Source organism: Phyllostomus discolor, chromosome 3 (genome assembly GCF_004126475.2).
Source record: "Phyllostomus discolor isolate MPI-MPIP mPhyDis1 chromosome 3, mPhyDis1.pri.v3, whole genome shotgun sequence".
In the NCBI taxonomy this organism is placed as follows: domain Eukaryota; kingdom Metazoa; phylum Chordata; class Mammalia; order Chiroptera; family Phyllostomidae; genus Phyllostomus; species Phyllostomus discolor.
The window spans coordinates 166,654,727-166,663,333 of NC_040905.2; the positions used below are offsets into that span (position 1 = coordinate 166,654,727).

Here is an 8,607-nt window from a genome sequence, read left to right on the forward strand (position 1 = left end):
ACTGGAAATATCAGGAGAAATACTCTGAAAAGTACGATTGTCTAACCACTATGCTGTACACCTGAAATCAATACAAAATAATATTGGAAGTACACTGTAATTGAAAAATAAAGATAAAGTAAATAGTAAATGGGCAGAGGAACTGAATAGACTTTTTTTTCTAAAGAAGATATCCAAATGGCCAATAGGCACATGAAAAGGTGTCAAACATCACTGTTCATCAGATAAATAAAAATCAAAACCACAATGAGAAAGCACCCCACTCCTGTTAGAATGTTTATTTTCAAAAAGGTGAGATATACCAACTGTTGGTGAAGATGTGAGTAAAGGAAACCTTTGTGCACGTCAGTGGGATTGTGAACTGGTGCAGCCACTGTGGAAAACAGTGTGGAGTTTCCTTTAACAATGAAGAATATAACTATTATATGATCCAGCAGTCCCACTTCTGGGTATTTATCCAAAGGAAACAAAATCACTATTTCATGGTCATGGTAGCACTATCTGCAATAGCCAAGATGGGAAAGCAACCTAACTGTCTACTGATGGATGAATACAGCTTTTTAAAGGTGCTACACAGACACACACACACAAGAATATTATTCAGCCATAAAAAAGAAGGAAATCTTGCCATTTACAACAACATGGATGAACCTTGAGGGTATTATGCTGGGTGAAATAAACCCGACAGAGAAAGACAAATACTATATAATCTTATCTGTATGTGATATCTAAAAAAAATGAACTCACAGATTCAGAAAACAGATTGGTGCTTGCCAGAAGCAGGATGTCAGGGGAAGGGCTGGGGGGGAGGGGAGTGAATGGGTGGTGGGCAAAAGGTTGTACGATAAATAAGTCCTGAGGATGTAAAGTGTAGCATGGTCATTCATTAATGAAACTGCATGATAGATTTGAAAGTTGCTAAGAAAGTATATCTTAAAAGTTCTCATCACAAGAAAAAAAATGTGTCCACATGAGGTGATAGATGTTAACTAAATTCTGTGTGTGTGTGTGTGTGTGTGTGTGTGTGTGTGTATAAAATCATTATGTTGTATACCTAAAACTAATACCATGTCATATGTCAATTACATCTCATTTTTAAAAAGCATATTTCCTTTCTTTGCTTACTTTGGGTTTAATATGCTGTCCTTTTCAAGGTCTTAAGGTGGCAGTTGAGGTTACTGATTTGAGACTTTTCTTCTTTTCTAACACAGGCATCTATGCTATAAATCTCCTCTTGCAGGTTTTTTCAGTGGCATAAACTTGACATGCCATGCTTTCATTTTCATTCAGTTCAAACTACTTTCTAAGTTCCCTTTTGAATTCTTTTTTGATCTGTGGGCTATTTAAAAGTATATTATTTAATTTCCAAATATGTGGGGATTTTTCAAGAATTTTCTTGTTACTGCCTTCTAATTTAATTCCATTGTGATCAGAGAATATGCTCTGTGTGACTTAAATCCTTTTAAATGGATTGCGACTGGTTCTATGGTCCAGCACATGGCCCATCTTGACTTTCTGTCTATTTGTACTGTTGGTGACAAAGACATGCCACAGGAGTTCATGAAAAGTCAGAGCACATAAGCGTCGGGCCCTGCCTGACTCCCACAGACCACCGCACCAGCCCCACAACACCCTGCGGGGCCAGGGGGCCAGCATGTGCTCATGCTCACCATGTGAATTTTGAACCACCGTCCTCCCCACCTGGGTTCCATACTATAGAGTGTGTTCCAATAGCAAATGCCTAGTTACAGACATGTCCTTCTGTCCTCCCTCTTTCTCCTCTCTTGCCCTTAAGTTTGACCATCAGCTCTGCATACCTACCGTTCTGATTACCCACCTTGGCAACAACACATTTTGCTATTGCAAGTAAACACAACACCCTTTCCCAGTCCCACAGGCTGGAACCCAACAAAATGGAGAGGAATTCCTGATTAGAAGGTTTCTACTATGGTTGTGAATTCTTTATTGTCAATTCAGCAAATGTTGGTCAAACAAGTATCTACCACGTAATAGGCCTGGTTCTGAGCTTATGGTTTAATCTTGGGCCAATAAGTGAAGATTGATGTAGAGAGAGTCAGACTGAAGGGGAAGAGGAAGGAAAAACGATCGAGTGTGGATAACAAGAGGAGCCCAACTTCCATAAAAGAAAAAGCCATATTCCCTCAGGAAGAACATAGCAGGTGTTGACTACCTCTGTGTTTGGGGCCAGGGCAGTTTCCCGGGCAGATGGGAATTCTAAGTCTCCCCCACAGAGTAACCCTAGAGATCCCCTCTTTGCTTTCATCACAATAAATCAGCTAAAATTCTGTCCATGTCTGACTGGCCTCAAGATTGCTCTATGTGTATCAATTCTATTGAGTAATCACTGCTAAGTCAACCTCTAGCAGAAGTCCCATGTCTTGGAAGTAGGATTATTTGTTTAGAAGCAGCCACGTGCCAGTGTAAGACACTTCATGTGGCACCAGTCCCTGAAGCTCAGTTAGAGAAAGCCAGGGGTCTAGAATGAGTACAGCATGCTAGAAACATCTTCATGCTTTATTTATAGGCGAGAACATCAAGTACTTAGCTGTCCCAGAACCAACACAGAATAATCTTTATTTCTCTCTGTTTTCCATTATACTTTTCTTCATGGTCTGGGGAACAGGGGAGTCCTTAGCATGCCCAAGGGCAAGGGTATCCCTTTGCATTACAAAAGCAAAGATCTGTAATCTTTGCTCACAGAGGGTCTTGCCTTCCATTTGTAAAAAATGCAGTATCTCTGAAGCACAGTAAAGTGAAGCTCAATAAAACCAGGTGTGCCTGTACATCATTCAATTCTAACTTCCCTTCTATCTGCAAAGTAGTCTATGGGGACAAAGAAAAGTCACCAGAATTCAAACAAAGAAGCTTGCAAATGTCTAACTCCCTGCGTTACACTCCCTGTGTATCCCTCTCTGCTGGTCCAGAGAGGGATACTCATCAAGACTGGATTTTGACATGCCAGATTCTGGTTTATTTCCTTCCCATTAGCAAAATAGTGAAAAACAACATCTTTGAACACCAGGTTTCTACATCGGATTTATGGACAGAAAGGATAGCTATAATACGTTGATTTTAAAAATTGGCATGGCCTCTGTTATATGAAAGGAAACATAATTGTATTATGGAAGTCAGAAAGTTTAGAAGATGGAGAAGGTTTGCTGACAGTAACTTATAAATAACCACATTTCTTAACAAAAATGTCGATGATCACCCATCCATTGACACCACTCACTTTGCTGTAATATTTGTAAGCATGGTGAGCACACAAAATAACCAGCACTATAGCACTGTCGGGACATGAAAAGGAAGCAGTCCTGGAAATGGGCCCCTATCTACCCCAGAGCATTTCCTTTGATATATAAGACACTGTTAACAGGGGTTACCTCCTGGGGACAGCACTAGGAGTTTGGGGACATGGGGGCCTAGGCAGGGAAATTTTACTTTCCATTTTATTGACTTCTGAGTTGCTGCATGTTGACCATGAATTACTTTTCTTATTAAAACAGCAATGAGGTAGAGCTGTGAGTTTTAAAATGGTAAAGACCTGTACATTAAATTATATTCGTGTGAGAAGAAAATGAGTTATGTTAATGTGTATACATATACACATATATTTACATATATAGTTACGTGTATACCTAAAAGCACAAAAATACCTATAAAAATGCATCATAAATTGGTAGCACTTACCTCTGGGGAGGAGAGTTGGGTGACGAACCAGGTAGTACTCAACAGACTTCATTATGTGATTTTCCTAAATGCATTCATTTATGTACTACTTGTACAATATTTGAGTCAGTAAAAAGGGACCATTTTTACAAAATCCTTTTCTCCTTACCATGGAAGTTTCCCTCCTCCTCCAGGTAACAGCACTCTGAGGGGCTGCACCCTCCCATTTCATCTGATACTGCTGGGGTTTCCAATCACTGGACCCCCACCACCACCTGAGTCAAAGTTAGCAGTGGGTACATGACCCAAGGTAGGCCAATAAGTTTCTCTCTGTTAGGAACTGGAATCGTAAGCAGAAACACATGGGGGCTGGGGGAATTTGTCAATGAGTCGTCCAAAGGCTGCATTTTAAAAGGCATGTGTTTCTGACGCTTAACCAACAAGTTCCTTGGGCTCCTATCTTTCCGAGCCCTGGTTTCTCCATTCCTCCTTTATGTATCCTTCCAGTAAATTCCATTTTAAAACAAAGCAAATGGAGAGAGAGAGAGAAATAAATTTATTGAAAACAATAGCAAACTGAGGAATGATCACATTGCGTCTGGGTTTCCTTAAGGTACTCAGGTGGAAGTGTCTAGTAGACTATTGGAAATGTGGGTCTGGAACTCAGTAAAGAGTAAGGATTGGTGGCACAGATTTAAGAGGTGTGAGAGTATTCCAACCAAAATATGTGATCCAAGAGAGGCAACAGAGTCAAGGACAGAAGTGTGGGAAACACCATTTGAGGGTGGGGGAAGGAATGTCAAACACTCATTCCTTTGCTCACTGCAGTGGGAGCTGGTAGGCCTGCCAAACTCAGCCCTTATGAGACCTTGAAGATGGTTTCCTGTGCGCACCCACCAACTTGGCCGTGTCACGTGGTTGCAGCATGACTGCACACGTGTTGTGCCTCATCATTATCATATAGCATGTAGGCAGTGAAGCCAGGTGACCGAATAAGAAATCATACACAGGATAAGATGTTACATCCAGGTAGTGTGGACTATGTGAGGAGCTTTTGCAACCATTTAAGATAAAATTGTGTATGAGTTTCTTCTGCCATCACCATAACAACCTACTTTCCATGACAAAGAATGTGGGCCCTTGGGAGAAACAGGAGAGAACTTGATGTTTTCCTTTGGAGATCCCATCCAAGACACTCAACATCTGGTGATACAGCACACCTGCCAATTAACACTAGACCAGGCCTCGGGAGGAGCAGAGCACTCCGTCAAAATATGCCGCATTAAATCAGAGGTCACGCTGATGTTCCCCAAGTCCACTCGTGGGCAATCTTAACTGCACATTAGAATCACCTGGGATGTTAAAAAAATACTGATGGCTCGTCCTGCCTCCTGAGATTCTGACTTAGTTGGCAGGGGTGTGACTTGGACTTTTAAAAGCTCCCCCAGTGATCTTACTCTCCAACCAAGATTTAGAAGCTCTGAATGAGCACATCAATAATTTTGTGTAGCGTGCATTACAGGAGCCTATGCAGTATATTTAAAATTTGAAATTATTTTCTAATAGTTAAAATTACTCAATTTCACATACCCCAAACCCTCCAGAGTCCGGGCTTCTGTTGGAAGGCCTGCAAACAGTAGGCCTGCGTTCTCACTATTCAACTGTGCCGAGTTGCAATCACACCTGATACCAGCATTTCCTCTGCCCTCCACTATCCTCCCTGCCCTTCCCACTATCACCACAGCACAGGGCCAGTGACAGTTGCTGCGTATCATCTTGCTCGCTGTGGGTTTTCTTATATCAGTGTGAAGAGCAGTAAAAAGCTCGGGCTTATCGCTGTGTCTCCAGCAGATGCAGGAAAGAAGAAGGCAGCCCAAGAGGACCGCGAGTTCCGTAGGGCCTGCTGCTCACTTCCAGCAGCTGCCGGCCCTGCAGCGTTCAGGTGTGTGTCTTTGGTTTAAATCCATGTCTTCCCTGCAGGAGCACTGAAATGCCCCATAGCCTACAGGGCAAAACTGCTGAGAAGAGACAGCTCCCACCTTTAGTTATCTTAATAATTAGATGGCTCTCTAATACAAGAGAAAGCTATATAAAAACAGTGAGCAAGAAAGGGGCACAGAATGGCACAAGAGAGTTCTTTCCAGAATTAAGGAAGTGCAGGATGGTTGAAAACCTTGTAATCATTCTGTTTTGTTTTGTTTTGTTTTTTTTGAAAAACAAAAGCCAAATTCATTTGTTCATTTCTTGCATTTGAAGTACTCCTCGATGACATCCTTGGCCTAAGACTCTTTGCCATGGTCCTTAGCCACCATACAACTGCAACCAACCACGTTATGGAGTTTTCCCTCTGTCAATCTTACAGAGGCCTGCCCATTCCCCTAGTTTCTTATTGCCGTCAACCTTAATGAGGTTGACTTGGTGTTCAGCACAAGGGTCTCCACCAACTTGACATACATCACAAGTTGGGCTTATCACAGCTGGATGCAAGCACACAAAGGTGAACTTGGCCCTTGTCTAAGGCTTTGGCAGCTTCGAAAATTCCGCGCGCGCTAGGCCATCACGAATGAGAACCGTCTTGAGCGCCTCTCCTAAAGCAGTATTTACGGCTCGTTACACCTCCAGCAGCAATGCCTTCCGCGGCCCTGGCGGAGCGTTTGGGGTGGAGCAAATGTTGAACGCACCCAAGTCTCCGCCTCTGTGCACCTCTGTGGCCCCAAGGAAAGAGGGAAAATTTTGTATTTGTTCTAACGGACAAAGTGAGCTGGAGCCAATCTGACCTGTGAGGTATAAAAATGTGTAACCTGGAGGAAATAAAGGAGAGAGAGAGAAAAGAAGGAAGGAAAAGACCGCAGCCTTGGGGTGGATGGCAGCCTTGCTCCCCAGGGAGTTGGGGATCAATGCAGAAAAGCTTGATTCTATTTCAAGAAAAGCTTGATTCTAAAAGACTGCCCAGCATTGGTAGTCTCCTCATCTAGGCTCTGTGTCTGTGCATTCTGTCCCCTCTGCCTGCTGTACTCTTGCCTCCCCGACCTCCTTTGTCCACTCAACTCCTCCTGTCTCAGGCCGCACGGACTCATGCCCCCACCACCCCCGACTAGAGACAGGGCTACTCCCGTGTGCTCCTGTGGCACCCTCTAATTACCCCATTGGAGCACTTGTGTGGCTTTTGTACGTGCTTTTAAGTTCTCTCTCTCCTCACAACAATACACTCAAAATGAATTAAAGACTTAAATATAAGACCTGAAACTAAAACTACTAGAAGAAAACATAGGAGGAAAGCTTCATGACATTGGTCCTGGCAGTGGTTTCTTGATTATGACACTAAAAACCACAAGCAACAAAAGAAAAAAAATAGACAAATGGAGGTACATCAAACTACAAAGCTTCTGCACCTCAAAGGAAACCATCAACAAAGTGAAAGGGCAGCGTATGAAATGGGAGAAAATACTTGCAAATTGTACATCTGCTAAGGGGTTAATGTCCAAAATACGTAAGAAACTTCTACAACTCAGTAGCAAAGAATAATAATAACCCAATTTAAAAATATGCAAAGGATTTGAGAAGACATTTCTCCAAATAAGACCTACAGGTGGCCCACAGATATGTGAAAAGATGCTCAACATCACTAATCATCTAGGGAATGCAAATCAAAACCACTATGGAATATCACTCAAATCTGTTAGGGTGGCCATGATCAAAAAGTCAAAAATAACAAGTCTTGATGAGAATGTAGAGCAAAGGAAACCCTTGCGCACTATTGGTGAGAATGTAAAATAATGCAGCATCTTTGAAAAACAATGTGGAGCTTCCTCAAAAAACAAAAAGTAGATGCACTTCCAGGCATATACAAAAAAACTGTAATCAGGATCTTGAAAAGGTATCTGCACTTCCATGTTTATTGCAGTGTTATTCACAACAGCCAAGATAGGGGAACAACCTAAACATCCATGACAGATAAATCTTTATTTAAAGAGTGGTGTATACACAGTATGGGATACTACTTGGGCTTTAAAAGGAAATCTTGCCATATGTGACAACATACTGTACCTTAAGGGCATTGTGCTAAGTTCAATAAATCTGTCATAGGACAAATACATGATTTGTGTATGTGTTCCACTTATAAGCATGATTCCACTTATGTGAGGTTTCTAAAGTAGTTAAACTGATAGAGTAGAATGGTGGCTGCCAGGCTGGGGGCAGGGAGAAATGCAGAGTTGCTGTTCAACGGGTATACAGTTCCAGTTACGAAAGATAAATAAGCTCTAGTTATCTGCTATACGACATTGTGCCTGTAGTTAACTCTACGGTACTATGATTACTTAAAATGTGTCAACGGCCCCGGCTGGTGTGGCTCCGTGGATTGAGAACTGGCCTGCGAACAGAAGGGTCACTGGTTGGATTCCTAGTCCAGGCATATGCCTGTGAGAGACAACCACACATTGAGGCTTCTCTCCCTCGTTTTCTCCCTCCCTCCTCTTCTCTCTAATAATAAATAAGTAAAATTTTAAAAAAATAACTGTATGTCTGTAAGAACTAAATGACATAGCATACACAAAGCACTTAGCACAGTGCCTAGTGATGGCAGTCATAGCAGAGAGCACGTTCAGTCTAGTCTCACATTCAGAGCATTGACGAAAAGGCCCTCTGAGGTTCTGGCTCAGGGTCTCTCACGAGGGCGGGGACTGCTGGCAAGCCTCGTTTCCTCACTGGCTTTTGACAGGATACCTCAGCCTATCGCCACGTGGGCCTCTCCATAGGATGTCCCAGGTGCTCACACCTGGGCCATCAGCTTTCCCCAGAGTGCAGCGTGATCTGAGAGGGAACCCAGGAAGGAAGCCAGTCTTCTAACACCTAATCTCAGGCGTGACATACCCTCACTTCGGCTGCTTTCTGTTGGTCACACAGACCAACCCTGGG

The 8,607-nt window shown here is 42.7% G+C and overlaps 1 pseudogene; it reads right to left on the reverse strand.

Moving 5' to 3' along the window:
• Positions 1-5,907: 5,907 nt before the first annotated feature.
• Positions 5,908-7,748, reverse strand: LOC114490624 (annotated as a pseudogene).
• Between the last annotated feature and the right edge of the window lie 859 nt (positions 7,749-8,607).